The following is a 16,864-nucleotide window of genomic DNA, read 5'->3' as shown; positions in this document are numbered from 1 at the left end:
GATTGAATGACAAAGTCAGAGAAGCGAAAGTTATGAGAATTCCAAAAGTAAAACCAAGTCCACTTTTTACTTCCTTAATTGACGAAAATCTTTTACTCCCTTTCATTACACATTGTTTCTATATTCAACCTGATGATGAGTCGACGAAAAATCGAAAACGTTCCTGATACATATGGAACTTATATAATTTTTTTATATTTTAATACAAATTATGAAAAAAATCGAAAAAATATAAAGGTATATTTAAGCAGGTGCTTTCTGTCAATATTAATAATGTTTGCTTGAATGAAAAACTGTAGCATTAAAATTGAGAGAAAGCACCGGCTTAACTATCCCTTTGGGGAGTGTGGAGCCACCCTTTAATTACCATTGCTCCCAGGTCCACTCTGATCCGGAGTGGTAGTACCTGTTAGGGTCCGAACTATGGGTTGAATAGAAACCGACGTGAAAACAACAAATATATTCTATTAAAAAAAATTTTCTTCAAAATCTTTGGATTCGGCATGAAATAACCCGAAAAGGGTTGATATGCCGTAAAACAAAAACAACCAACCAACCAACCAACCAACTACCATTGGCTAGTACCATATTGGTGACCATTTGGGAAAGCTAGGTGCTCTTTGTACTGCGCAGAGTCGTAGAAATTTTCAGGTTGGTATGTGGAGGCACATTAATTCACTGGGAGAGATGCACCCCCCAGTCTTCATTAAGACATGTATATAGGAGAAGGAAACTCTGATGTAAAAACTTGCGGTCTACTGTATACTCTGTCTTGTGGCAGTCATTTGCACTAATAAAGGTTAGCAGTTATACGAAACGGTGTGGTTGGTTCTACACAAAGCCTTCACCACTGTAAAAAGATCATCTGTGTGGATTTCCGAGTAACTTAGGTGTTGTGGGGGGGGGAGCTTATACGTCGAAATCGACGGGAGAGTCCATCGTACTATCAGGGAAACCTAATGCTGTCCTGGACTGAGTGAGAATCAACAAATTTTCCACCCTGCAATACTTTTATTGTCATCGAAATCGTTGAAATCGCCCCCCCCCCTTTTTTTTTTCGTAATATGAAAATAAAATATTCTGAAACAAATTGAAAAAAGAATTAAAACTACCTGGAGCTATTTTTTTTATTTATTAAAGCACTGCAAAAAGTGCCATTGCAAATATATCCGATGAAATCATAATATAGCATATTAAACTAATAACATGATTTTAAAATGTTTAATACAAATCCGTTATTTGCTAAAATAAATATATTTAATATGATTTTCTTAATTTTACAAATATTAGTGGCTAAAAAAAAAAAAAAAATAAATAGATAGTAGCCAACGATACGTGTCAGATGGATATATTCCGACCTCCAAAACAGCAATTTCCCTCCTTTGTCAGAAACATTAAAATATGGCACAATCATGCTGACACACCGGTTTTCGCCAGATCGCCAGATGGGTGACTATTTTGGAAGGCAAGGCACGGTATGTACCACAAGGTAAAATACCAGGTTGAGAAACTGTCGCAGTCTATCTTTCTCTCGAGGGTAGATGGGACTCTCTTAAGCCATGGTAGGCATCCAGTCTAGTGATGGCTTCACAATCCCTTGATAGCCCTGGCAAAGTATTAAGTATTCAGCTACCGACAAGATTTGAATTATACTACAAACTCGTGTAGTGAGTTCAATCTTGGCTGCGGCCGCGCTGGACTGAAGTGGTTACATATCTGCATACACTTTTTATATGTGATTTCTATCGAAATACAGCGTCATCAGGCCACTATTCTCAACTGGTTTCAAAATACTAATGGCATATTTACGCTGGATTTCGAATCAAATCATAACTGAAACATGCATGCCCTTGTGTAGCCAATAAAATGTATATAAATAAAGACCATTATACAATAATATAAACGCAGTTGATATTAATCACTATTTTGAAGACCGGTGTTCTCTTGGATTAAAATCCAGGAAATCACAGCAATACAATTATTATACAATAAGCTTTGCCAATGTAATGCCTTCAAATTTATCAGAAGATATTGCAAAACGCAAAAAGACATTGTTATTATTACTGAACTTAGACATTCACTAACCTGGATGCCCGGCGTTGCCCTGGAGTTTGGAGGTTTGTGTTGAGAAAAAAAATAGTGGTAGTAGGAAGGCAGACTCGAACCCATACTGCGAATGAGAAAAAGAATGTGAAAAATAATAATAATAAAAAAAACAAAAAACAATGTGACGTCTTTGCCGTTGCGTCGATCGGCAAACCAGAAGTAGCGAAGGTTTAAATTAAGGCTAGTCAATCGAAAAGAGTGGATGACTTTAGAAAATATCGAAAATAGGTTAAAATTGAAAATAGGATTTTGTAACGATCAGCAAAATTTATTTTACGTTTTCAGAGTGATTTGCGATGATTCATCCATTGTTTTTTTTTTTTTTTTTATTATTTCAAGATTCTATTGACAATGATTAGTGTCGATGGGGAGCGAGAAGCTCCTCGCATTGGGGACCTGTGTTTTGTGTTTCCAGAGAGGCTAGCTGCGGTTACCAGCCAGAACTCTGATTGCTCCACACAGCCAACAAAGCAGACTTATTCCTTCAACGTGTGCTTCACAGCGAATTGGCTGAAGGATCAATTTTTAGAGCTGAAGGATCCCTAAACAAGTTTGCGTGGCGGTTAAATCCATCACGATACAGTTACTCGAGTGGGATGAAGTGTATAAAAAAAATAAATGAAGGGCCGCCGTTTTGACTAATTAAGTTCTTCCATAAGAAAAGTGATAGATCAAGATACCTAGCTAGGGCTTTTAGAGTTGTATGAAAGGGGGGTTCCTTGATTCTGGTTTTCTCGACACCCCGACAGAGGATGAAATTGTCACATGATACACTGTCGCTAGTTAAGGATCTGCTAGGCACCGTAGGGATGATGCAAATTGTTAGGTTAGTTAAGGTGTGGAACCTTTTTTTTTCCATGACTCTGGTCAGATGGTCATGGTCCCCCAGATCTGGTGAAGTTCGAGTGAAACTGTATGTTAAAGGGTATCTTGGAAATTAGAGTGCTAACTACCAGAAAAACTGTAGAAGGGGTTTTCTTTTCTGTTCCCCTAATATTAGTAGTATGATTGAATGTCGATAATGACAGAGGATGTAAGGCCTGGGATGTTGAAGGGTTTGGTGCCACCGATTGAAAGAAACCAGAGACGATGATTTGTCCATGTTGTTAAGGCAAAGGGCCTTGATTTGTGTTGTTTGGCTGATTGCCGAAGATTTTATTGACCACGAGCTATGTCAACGGGAGTGAAGAGGAGCTCCTAGAATTGAAATTTGGTTTTATATTATATTATACTATATTATATTATATTATTATCCATAGGGACTGAGTCGTACTATATATATATATATATATATATATATATATATATATATATATATATGATTTCAGAATGTGAGAGATTGTATATAATAAATTCCACAGCCAAACAACGTCGCAGCTCACAAGAGCCATGACAGTCAAAGAACCGGAAGTCCAAGACTCGAGTTTCTTGTGTATTTCTTCGTGTGTATATATATATATGTGTGTGTATATATATGCATGTATTTAAAATATATATATATATATATATATATATATATATATATACATTATATATATATATACATTATATATATATACATTATATATATATATACATTATATACATTATATATATACATTATATATATATATATATATACATTGTATATATATATATACACATTATATATGCATTATATATATATATATACATTATATATATATATACATTATATATATACATTATATATATATATATACATTATATATATATACATTATATATATATATATATATGCATTATATATATATACATTATATATACATTATATATATATATACATTATATATATATGCATTATATATATGCATTATATATATATATACATTATATATATATATATATACATTATATATATATACATTATATATATATACATTATATATATATATACATTATATATATATGCATTATATATATATACATTATATATATATAATATATGATATATATATACATTATATATATATATAATATATGATATATATATATATATATATATATATATATATATATATATATATATATATATATATATATATATGTGTGTGTGTGTGTGTGTATATATATATATATATATAAGGCTCAGAAAGAAGTTCTTGCAGAGTTTTTAATTTTGATTTCAAATGATGTATTTTCAAATAATTGCTATTATAATACCTTTAATGGGGAGGGGAGATTAAAACTTACTGCTATGGCTTCAAATGATCTGAAATCACAGCAAGGGGAGACTTGATTCCAAATATTTTTCATGTGTTATACCTCTCCTCTTTTGGGAATAGGGTACGATCATGAATATCACTAGTATCAAATAATCTTTATACACTGTGAAATTTGTGAAAACCAAAGAGGAGAGATATAACATATGACATATATTTGGAATCAAGTCTCCCCTTGATGTTATTTCAGATCATTTGAAACCATAACAGCAAGTTTTAGTTTCCCCTCCATCAAGGTCAGAGGTTTTGGAGAAATATCAGATATTTTGTAATTCATATGCAAAACTCAGAAAACAAATGACTATAATTGAAACATTTTATGGTTGTAAAAAAGTGCCAAAAATAGTCTCTGGATGATGAATAATCCCCTTAATGTGCGACCTTAGGGGTAAATATCACATAGCCCACTATACAATTCAGGTCATTACCTTTCCAATGAGCCTTCATTTGTTAAATTCTGATCCAGAGTTGGTGAGATTCGTACTTATAAAATTGCCAAAAAGATGGCATATCTATATATAGATATATCTATACTCATAGCCAAACTGAGTAGTAAAATGATCATGTATTTGATTCTATGGGACGAAACTACATGAAAATTTTCAGGCTTTTTGAAGATTATAATACTGTTCTATGGTTAAAATGTTATGACAATTGATAAAAAGAACCCTATATTTTCAAACTAATAAAATATGCCCAAATTTGCCTACATTTTATATATAGTGTCTTGCAGGCCAGCTTCAGTTTTGCTGCTTTGATTGTCTCCCCTGTGGCTTTGCCAGGCCACTAATATATATCTATGTATATATATGTATATGTACATATTCAAATATATATATATGTATGTATACATGTGTATATATGTAGATATATATGTATGTATATGTTTGTGTATATGTATATATGTATGGCATAATCACGTTGATAGACTGGTTCTCGTCAGATCACCAAATTTAAGCAACGCTGAGCCTGACTAGTACCAGATGGGTGACCATTTGGGAATTCTAGGCACTGTATGTGCTCTCCGCTTATCTTGGTATTATTTCCAGTCATCCTGAACCTTCACGTCACTGGTATTTAACAATATCTACTCAGGAGATGTGTAATTTGAGATTGTGCAATTCCACACACAGGCACCTTTACATAGTCTGTCAAGAGTGAAGGAAGCCACCATACATTATATATATATATATATATATATATATATATATATATATATATATATATATATATAATGTGCGACCTTAAGAGAAAATGTCATATAGCCCAGTACACAATTCAAATATTCAAATAACTACCTTTCTATGAGCCTTCATTTGTTAAATTCTGATCAATATTCACTGATATTTGGAACTTAAATTGCAAAAAAGGTAGTATATCTATCTATCTATCTATCTATCTAATATATATATATATATATATATATATATATATATATATATATATATATATATATATATATAATGGTAGCCAAATTAAATATCAAAATGCTCACATCTTTGGTTCTGTGGGACAAAACTACATAAAAATTTGCAGGCTATATGTATATATATATGTATGTATAGGTATATGTATATGTATATATATGTGTGTGTATATATATATATATGTGTGTGTATATATATATGCATGTATTTATGTGCATATATTTATATGTATATGTGTATGTATTTGTGTGCATGTATTTATATGTATATGTGTGTATGTATTTGTGTGCATGTATTTATATGTATATATATATGTATGTATTTATATATGTGTATGTATTTGTATTTATATGTATATATATATTTATGTATGTGTATGTATATATGTATATTTGAATTTTATATGTATATATATTTATGTATATATATATTTATATGTGTATTTATGTATATATATATACATATATATGTGTGTGTGTAAATATGTATGTATATATATGTATATATATGTGTAAATAACTATTAAGCATATTAAATAATATAAACGTTTTTTGTCTATTAATTCTGTTTTTGACTCTTTCCAACTTCTGAATAACAGTCTTCACTTCTGGCAAATAATTGTTAAGAACTTTATCCCAGAAAATAAATTTAGTCAAATAATTAATAAGGACACAGTTCTTTCATTCTCTACCAATCTAGGTAATACTATTCATTCTCTGCCAATCTCGGTAATAAGTTCTAATAATGGTAAAATAAAAAAAAAATAGTGAATAACAATAGGATTGAATCAGGTGAACTAAATTTGAAGGGAAAATATAACTGTAGAATACCTAACGAATGTCCATTGGAAGGCAATTGCTTAATTTCTGAAATTGTATACAAATGTGAAGTTAAGGTGGATAATAGTAAAAAGGGGGGAACTGAATGCTTTTTTTTAAAGGACAGATACCGAAACCATGTTACATCTTTTAGAATTGGACCAGAGAATTAACCAAATTGGGAGGGGGATAATGATAATTAAGGATAGAATAAAGGTAATTATTAAAAATAAGAAGCGGAAGACAACTGCATTAGGTGATTGGGTTAGGGAACTACTAAAAATGAAAATGATTCTGAATTAAAATATAAAAAAGTATCAATATAAATAACAATAAAATATCAATAGTAGCTAGAAAGTATAAACCGAGTGAATAAAAAAGATGTAATCTATGGTTACTTGAAACATACCCCATACGGAATTCTAAAGAGAAAATTTTAAACAAAAAGTTTGATGTTATACAAAGCTGTCTTCATAGAAATAAGTTACTGCTATCATGCCTAAAACCTGATTAAAATAAATTTAAAAAAGGAAAAATTTACAGATTATATTGAGGTTTAAATGTAAATAAATTATCAGATCATCAACTTAACATATAGAAACTAAAATAATTATAACTTAAATAGGAGAAACAGAAGTGACTTTAATTTTAATAATCGTTATAAGTAATAAAATAACACACGGGTAATTTCAATAACACGAAGAGTAAGTGTTGTGGTGGCAACCACTTATTTGCATATGCGAATAACATAACACTATAAATGGCAAGCCTAAGTTGGCCTTGGTGTGTCTTACTCAAATGCCACCGGAAGTGACGCCGAAGAGCGTACATGTCCTCCCACCAAGACTCTCTGACTCGACACCGTCATTTGTACATATTGTAAATATACCTTTTCTTTAATACACTTATTATTGCGTTATCTTGTTGTTTGCGTCTTCATTGTATTTCCTTACTAATTATTGTTCAACCTTGCAACCACAACAGTTGGCGACGAGATATGAAGCGTCAAATATAACAGTTTGATGAAGAACTATTTAAAAAAAAATGTACAACGCAAAGGTTGACCATTTTTTTTAAGGAATGCAAAGTGTTGACGAGCAAACGGATTTTACGCTAAAGAGAAATTTCAACTCAAGTGAAAAAAAAAAAACTCTAACGTGGTAAAAGCGACAATTTACGCCGTTTTCTGGGAATCCGACTTGCAAACGAATGTAAAAGTGAATTTTTGTTTGTCGCTACACGACAAATCTTACTAAAGGACCAACTTGCAAACGAAAAGTGAACTTTGTTCTGTCAAAAAACGACAGGTCAGACCCGTATTACGAAAGGCAAGAAAGTAACCTACGAAAAAAGTTCACCAGTGGATTCTAATTACTGTTCTCCGTAAACAAAACAACAACTAAAGGACTTTTTAATTAATGTTTTGGTTGACGTCGGTACTAAAAGGAAATACCACAGCTAAAACTAAAATTCAAGGAAAGGATTTTTTTTTCTTGAAGTTGTCACTGAATAACGGATAATACAGTAAAACGTCACGGAAAAAAAAGGTAATCTCAATTTAAGAGGTATTTTAATTACTAAAATACTAGAGAAAAAAAAACTCAAAGAACTAAATGTACTGCATACATTTATTCAATTGTGACTCGAAAAAAAAAAACCCAAACTTTTATTTTGTGGAAAGAGTTACTTATTAGTAAGTGCCTAAAAACGGAAAGTCAATTCCATTTCGTGATTCCAGATAAACCTGTTTTATTTTTTTTGCAGCGTGACGCGCAAAAAGAATATATTATTGCAAGCAGTGATATTATTATTGAAAACAGGAGCTTACAGCAATTTGTTTTTTTGTTGTAACCCAAACCGGTGTATATGGTACATGGTACAATATTTTTTTTAATTACACACTAAAAAAAAACAAAAAAAACAAAAACATGGAAGACTTATCAAAAATGTTCATGCAATTTTTACAAGCACAGGCTGAGCGGGATGAACGCAGACAAGCCACACAAAACGAGCTTTTGCAAACACAAGCTACACAAAACGAGCTTTTGCAAACACAAATACAGGCACAGGCTGACCGCGAGGAAAAGAGAGAGGACAGATTATTGAAATGGCAGCAGGAACAAGAAGAAAAGCAGAAAATGGCGCAATTTAAGCAGAAAAAACTGCAATTGGAACAGGAAGAAAGGCATAAGAAACTACAATTGGAATATGAAGAAAGACAAGAGGAACGTTTTGCTAAAACACTGGAACTACTAAAGAGTAATCAAGAAAATGTCGATAGTGTTAATTTCTCCCATACAACTATTTTTAATAGCGTGGACACATTTCATTATGTGCCTGAGGAAGAGAAGAATTTTGAAGCATACTACACAAGATACGAGGATGTTTTTCAACTGGACTGTAAAAATTGGCCAAATAGTCAGAAATTGAGCCTCTTACTCAGAAAATTGGGTACATCAGAACACAGCAAATTCGTAGATTACATATTACCTAAAAAAACTGCGGAATTAGAGTTCATGGAAGCTGTAAAATTACTAAAAGAATTATTTAATCCAAATATATCTCTTTTTCATAAAAGATGGTTGTGCATGAATCTAAGAAAGATGGACAACCAAGATTATTTGACATACGCATCAGTTGTCAATAAAAACTACGATAATTTTAAGCTTGCAGAACTAACGGTAGAAGATTTTAAATGTCTAATCTTCGCTCAAGGGTTAGTTTCCACGAAAAATGCAGAAATATGCAGACGAGTGTTGTCTAAGCTGGAATCTGAGCAAGATTTAACCCTCCAGAAACTAGCAGAGGACTGTGAAAGGGCCATTACACTAAAAAAGGATTCAAAAAATATAGAAGAATCCGGGGTGGCATATGTAAGAAAAGTTAGAAAACCATACGCACCAACCAAGAACTTTACAAAGAAAAGCAGTGGAACGGGATATTCCAAAGATAATAACCATAAATATAGTACACAATATAACAAGCCTCTTCCTAGATATAACTGTAAGAGATGTGCAGAAAAGCATTGGGAATCAGATTGTCCTTATAAGAAGAAAAAATGCTACATTTGTAAGAAGGTGGGACACAAAAGCGATTGCTGCAGATATAAAGATTACACCAGAAAGAGAGTACAGCAAACAAAATTAAATACAAAATTAGACAAAGATCGGCGAAAATACGTAAAAGTGGAAATATTTAAAACATCAATAAAGTTACAACTCGACTCCGGCTCCGATGTTTCTATAATAAACCTGAATACGTGGAAAAAGTTGGGAAAACCGGCCATGATGAAAACTAGTAAAGCAGCCCGGACGGTAACTGGTGGTGGTATAAAATTTGAAGGAGAAGTTGTCCTCCCGATAAAATTGAAAGGGATTTCGAAGAAATTAAAAATATTCGTACTAAAAAATAGTGAAAATCTGTTTGGAATAGATTTAATTGAGAAATTCGGACTATGGGATAAGCCAATCAATACATTCTGTAAAAAATTAGAATGTTCTTCTCCAACAACAGTAAATATAAAAGACGATTTAAAAGAATTATTTCCTGAGGCATTCACGACTAACTTAGGTCGCTGCAATAAATTCAAGGCCTCGTTTGAACTTAAAGAAAACGCCAGCCCAATTTGTAGAAAAAAGCTAAATGTTCCGTTCGCTGGGTTGGAAAAGATTGATAAAGAATTAAATAGATTGGAGCAGACGGGAATTCTATCAAAAATAGAACACAGCGAGTGGGCAGCCCCCACCGTATACGTAAAGAAAAAGAATGACGAAGTTAGAGTGTGCGCAGACTTTTCGACCGGGGTCAACTCCCTATTAAAAGATCATCATTACCCCCTACCAAGCCATAGGAAATATTCACGAAGTTGAATGGGGGTAATATCTTCTCCAAGATAGACTTGAGCGACGCGTATTTGCAAATACCGGTCGAGGAGAATTGCTCAAAAATACTATGCATCAATACGCATAAGGGATTATACAAATACAACCGATTGCCTTTTGGCGTCAAAGTAGCGCCTGCCATCTTTCAGCAAGCGATGGACACCATGCTAAGTGGTATTGAGTGCGCATGTGCATACCTGGACGACATTGTTGTCAGGAGCAAATCCCTAGAAGAACATAAGGAACATTTGAAACAAGTATTTACTCGAATACAAGAATTCGGCTTTAAAGTAAAAGAAAGTAAATGTGACTTTTGTATGAGCGAGATTAAGTATCTTGGACACATAATAAACAAACATGGACGACGTCCAGACCCAGACAGATCTGCGGCAATAAAAAATATGCCAGCACCCGATAATGTAACAACCTTGCAGAGTTTCTTAGGACTCGCAAATTATTACCAATCGTTTATTGAAGGAATGCATAACTTGCGAGCCCCCTTAAATAATCTGCTTAAAAAGGATACACCGTGGAACTGGATGCAAGAATGTCAAACTGCTTTTGACAAAATAAAGAGCGCACTAACATCCGAATTATTCTTAACGCACTTTGACACAAACTTAAAAATAGTCGTCGCTAGTGACGCTAGCTCCTACGGCTTAGGAGCATGCATTCAACATATTATGCCGGATGGGTCTAGAAAACCAATAGCGCACGCTTCGAGAACGCTGATACCAGCCGAAAGGGCATATTCTCAAATCGAAAAAGAAGCGTTGAGCATAATCTTTGCCGTGACTAAATTTCACCGATATTTATATGGTAGACAATTCATACTTGAAACCGACCATAAACCGTTAGTCACGATCTATGGATCAAAAAAAGGATTGCCAGTATACACCGCAAATAGATTGCTGCGCTGGGGTACAATACTACTTAATTACGATTTCCAGCTACAACATCTAGCATCAAAAAAGATTTGCCATGCGGATGGACTGTCAAGACTGATACCACAGAAACACAATCTGGAAGAATCAGTCATTGCAGCAATTCGGACAAATGTTGAAGTAAAAAATATGGTAGCAAACATCATTAAGGAACTACCCGTAACTTTGTCGGACATTAAAAGGGAAGCCGAGAAAGACGAATATATAAAGGACATAAAAGAGAAAATTATAACGGACACAAAGGTGCAGGAAGTTTTCTCCATATGTGACGATGTGTTACTGTACAGCGAGAGAGTGGTAATACCCAAAACATTGCAGAATAGGATGTTAAGAGATTTCCACACAGGACATCCGGGGATAAATCGAATGAAGTCGTTAATGAGAAGCTACGTGTACTGGCGTAACATGGACACTGACATAGCGACAACAATTGATAAATGTAAAGGATGCCAGTTAGCGGCAAAATCTCCACCTATAGTATACAAACCTTGGCCGAAAACCGACCAACCATGGTCGAGAATCCACATGGACTTCGCTGGTCCAGTAGGTGAAAACTATTATTTAATTGTAGTGGATAGTTTCACAAAATGGCCGGAGGTAATGCGTTGCAGGAATTCAACAACGAACAACTCAATAGGGTTCCTACACGAGTTGTTTGCAAGATTCGGTGTACCAGACACACTGGTCACTGACAACGGAACGCAGTTCACATCTGCAGAGTTTAAGGAATTTTGCGACACGTTCCGAGTGAAGCACATCACGACTCCGCCGTATCATCCAAGGTCGAACGGCCTCGCGGAAAGGTTCGTGGACACGCTAAAATGAGCGTTAAAGAAATCCATTGGAACACCAACAGAAAAAGCTTTGCAACAATTCTTGCAAGTATATAGGATTACACCACATCCTAGTACACCATCAAACATATCACCAGCTGATCTAATGTTTGCCAGAAAGGTAAAATCAGCGTTTGACAAACTATTGCCAAGGCAGGCAATTATCCGAAACACTACACACACGAGAAGAAAGAAATATAACTCGGGAGATCGAGTATATTTTAAGTGCTACAGAAATAACACATCTTACTGGGAATGTGGAGTAGTGGATAAACGCATTGGTGATTGTACATACATGATTAAAGGTCCACAGAATATACATAAAAGGCACCTAAATCAGATAAAAAAACGTCATATCCAAGATGATGATGATACGACAACAGTCGAAGAGGAGGACACCATAGATATCATATACGAATCTTTTAATTTGGAACCGCCTCAAAATGCACCTGAACCCCAAAGATCAGGTAGGAAAAGAAACGTGAATGAACCATTAATGGTAAACCCAAAAAGAAAAAGATATTGAAATCGGTGTGACTTCAAATCTTGGGAGGGGGGTGTTGTGGTGGCAACCACTTATTTGCATATGCGAATAACATAACACTATAAATGGCAAGCCTAAGTTGGCCTCGGTGTGTCTTACTCAAATGCCACCGGAAGTGACGCCGAAGAGCGTACATGTCCTCCCACCAAGACTCTCTGACTCGACACCGTCATTTGTACATATTGTAAATATACCTTTTCTTTAATACACTTATTATTGCGTTATCTTGTTGTTTGCGTCTTCATTGTATTTCCTTACTAATTATTGTTCAACCTTGCAACCACAACAGTAAGATAGATTAAAATAAGTATAATCAAAATATAAAATTGAAAAAAACTAAGTGAAAAATTGAACTAAGATTGTTATAAAGAAGATACTGTTAGAATTATAAGTTTAAAATTAAACAAAGGTGATTAATAAATACTAAAGTCTAAATATTAAAACATTCATGCATTGAATTTCGATAAATTGATAAATTAGTAAAAATTGACTCAATAGAATTATCTTCCTTTGAACGTAAGGATTTTATAGATGATAAGAAAAAGGAAAGATAATAAATTAAAATAAAATACTTTGATAATGATAAGAATTGAAAAGAAAAATTTTAAATCTTAATTATTGGCATAGGCAATATAGGGTGAAAATAAATTTTAATTAATAATATTTAAATTAACCTTCTAATCAAAGTTCCTTCTTAAGTAATTAAACGTTAAACATTAAGTAATCAATAGATTGTAGAATGTAAACAAAGTTTGTATGAAACTATCGGAGATTTTGGAAGAAATAATCAAGCATATAAGTATACACTAGAAGGAGGATTAATATTTGGAAATAAATCAATTAAATAAATAAAGTGGGGAAGAAAAATAATTATTATAATAAAAGCTTTAAAAAGATTCAATTAATATTAAAATAAGTAATTAGTTGAAATATTTAAAAAGTAGAAATACGAAAATAAGGTGATTAATAAATAAGAAGGCTATTGAAAAAAAAAAAAAACCCAGAAGGTAAGTAGGTCCAACTGCTTGCTATCTTAGAATAGAGACTATGAATGTATTCATCTATGTATAAATAATGTATTTTGCGTCTGAAAAGTAGCTATTTTGGAATATTTTTTCATGAAATAACATTTAAAATTGTCCAAATAGCTATGAAACAATTGTAACGCATAAGAAAATACACGATAAGATGTTCTCATTTTATATCTTGTTGTCTTGACTTTTGTGAAAATATTACGTATGTATGTATACCAATGTAAACATATATATATATATGTGTGTGTGTGTGTGTGTGTGTGTGTATTTTTGTATGTATATTTATATATATATATTTAAATAAAAGGGGCGGAAATCTCTCAAAAGCTCTTTCGACTATCATCTCGTCAGGAGAGAATCGATAGTATAAAATTAAATAACATAATGCCGAAATAAAGAGCAAAAGGGGGGAACGAGTAAACGAGTACTAAAAGTGCCAGAAAGACGATTAAAAGTAAATTTAATTGGTGAAGAGAAAAAAGCATTTAAAATGGCACCGCGAGGGAAGGACAAAAAAAAAAAAAAAAAGAAAAAAAGGGTTATCAAATTTCCCCGAAGAGATTCAACGCCTTCACCGTATCCTTCTGCCGGCATAAAGATGGTTTACGAAAGGCAATAGAGACAGATTCCAAAATTCTTAAATGATTTTTGGAGTCCGCTCTATGCAGTACCTCAAACCACTCTATTTTATACTGATTGGCACAACATGGATTATCAACCAAATGTTGGCCAATAGTAGAGTCCAAAGTTGTAGAGCAAGGGAGATTCATAGATCCTACTCTACCCTGTCTAATTTTAGAAGGAACGTGTTGGTTTATACGAGTCCTTAAATGCAAGGAGGTCCGCCCCACGTAACCAGCGTCACACTGGCAAGAAAAACTGTATACAATGTTACTATTGAGGACGTAAGGCAAACTATTCTTGCAAAAAGGAGGAAACGCAGGTCTAACAGTATACACTAACCGCAAGGAAACAGCATGAAAACAATTAGTAATGCTTTTAACAATCTGTTTGGTTATTTTCGTGGCATGATCCCCTATCCACGGTAATTTTAAGTAAACAGGGCATTTTAAAGGCCCGAATGGTTTAAGGGATTTGAAGTCAGCAACCTTTTTGTTTATACAATCATCAATGAGGTCTAAAGGATAACCATTATTGATGAAAATATCCCTGATCTTGTCCAGTTCAGAGTCCAATTTAATAGGTGAGCAAATCATAAGGGCTCTATGTACCAAAGTACTTATTAAGCCGATTTTTCGCGATTTTGGTACAAAAGAAGACCAGTTCACGTACAAACCAGTAAAAGTCGGCTTTCTGTAAATTGTAGTGAGAAAACCACCTCTCGAACGTTCAACAAGAACATCCAAAAAGGGAAGAGTGTTATCTTTCTCACTTTCCATCGTGAACTGTAGAGCCCCATGAAGAGAATTTAACCTATTAAAAAATGCCGACGCTTCATTTTCCGATGAAAACATAGCAAAAGTATCGTCGACATATCTCACATATGTTGTGGGTTTAATTCCCGAACTAAAAAGAACGGATTCATAGTACCCGACGAAGATATCCGCTAGGGTAGGGGCAAGTGGACTCCCCATTGAAACCCCGTCGACCTGACTATACATATCAGCGAAGCTGAATTCCACTGTTTTCGTACACATTGTAATTAATTCAATAAGTATCTCTTTCGAAAACCGAGGAGATGTCAGGCGACCACCATACAGCGCGTCGGTACAAATACGGATAGTCTCATCCAATGGCACATTGGTAAAAAGACTAGAGACATCAAAAGAGCACATAAAGGATGTCTCAGAACCCGATTTTAACCCACGTAAATACTCAACGAACCGAAAGGAGTCAGGTATACAGTGCGTAGTGAATAATTCACGCACCGGTTGCAAAATTTCTAACAGCCACTGAGCCAATGCATGTTGGGCAGAACCTACCATAGACAGGATAGGTCTCAGTGGAACACCTTGCTTGTGTATTTTGGGTAGACCATAAAGTCTGGGACGTAATGACCCAGAAGGTCTAATTCTATCATAGACGTCTTTAGAAAAAATATTCTTTTTATATAATGCAAGAAGACGTTTTTTGCATTTTGATTTCATTTTTCAAGTATTATCTGCCACCTCGGCAGGACCAAGTTTGCGGAATTTAGATTCGTCGTTAAGAATTAGTAGCATTTTCTTAACGTAATCCACACGATCCAAAATAACAACTCCCGCACCTTTATCTGGTTTATAGATATAAATATCAGAATTAGATTTTAACATTTTCGCAGTTTTAAAATGCGTTTTGTTCCAGATAAAGTCACCATGGTCAATGGGAGCACTACTAAATCGGTGTGCCAAATCAACTAAAGATGATTTCATTTTAGTGACATCATCAAGTGAAGTAGGGACATGGTGCGTGATCTGAGAGTATAAAACCTCAAATGAGGCTAAGGTTCTTTCTTTATTAATATTAATAGGGGGGACACAAAAATCCAAACCCTTAGATAGCACTTTAGTTTCAGTATCTGTTAATATAGTACTGGAAAAATTAAATATGTGTTTGCTACCACTGTCTGGTTCACAACCATATCTCTTCCGAACAAGAAGAGCTAGTTGTTTGCCATTCTTAGTTAAAGTATGTTGCTTGGCAAATTCATCACCAAGGGCAAGATACTTACAAAAACGGAAGAAATCAAAAAATGACAAGAAACCTTTAACTACAGACCAAAGTCGATGACAGATACTACGATAATGTTCAAGCTTTTCCGTCATCTGATTTATATCATCACGTATAAACGCACGTTCCATAGCCAAACTGGTTTTGACCCTGGACGCAGCAATACGCTTGCTGATGTAGAGTGGGGCTACCTCTTGTTTGAGACAAGAACGTAAAAAGGCAAGCGAGAGGTTATGCGTTCTAATCCTACTCCTCATTCGAATAACATTATTCAATTCCTTAATCTGATATTGAGTATACCTCTTCCGCAAATATTTGAATAAATGTTTGGAGGTACAAAATTTATAGATACATTTAAATAAAAGGG

At 33.8% G+C, this 16,864-nt stretch overlaps 1 protein-coding gene and 1 pseudogene across 1 annotated transcript in view; both read left to right on the top strand.

Moving 5' to 3' along the window:
* LOC145245859 (solute carrier family 2, facilitated glucose transporter member 1-like) overlaps positions 1-16,864 on the top strand; it is a 195,064-nt gene that overhangs the window by 19,874 nt on the left and 158,326 nt on the right. The window lies entirely within an intron of this gene.
* On the top strand, positions 5,250-5,366 carry LOC145246221 (5S ribosomal RNA; annotated as a pseudogene).

This window comes from Euprymna scolopes, chromosome 23 (assembly GCF_053919585.1).
Source record: "Euprymna scolopes isolate OS-2025 chromosome 23, ASM5391958v1, whole genome shotgun sequence".
NCBI lineage: Eukaryota > Metazoa > Mollusca > Cephalopoda > Sepiida > Sepiolidae > Euprymna > Euprymna scolopes.
This window is presented reverse-complemented; position numbering and strand designations above follow the sequence as displayed.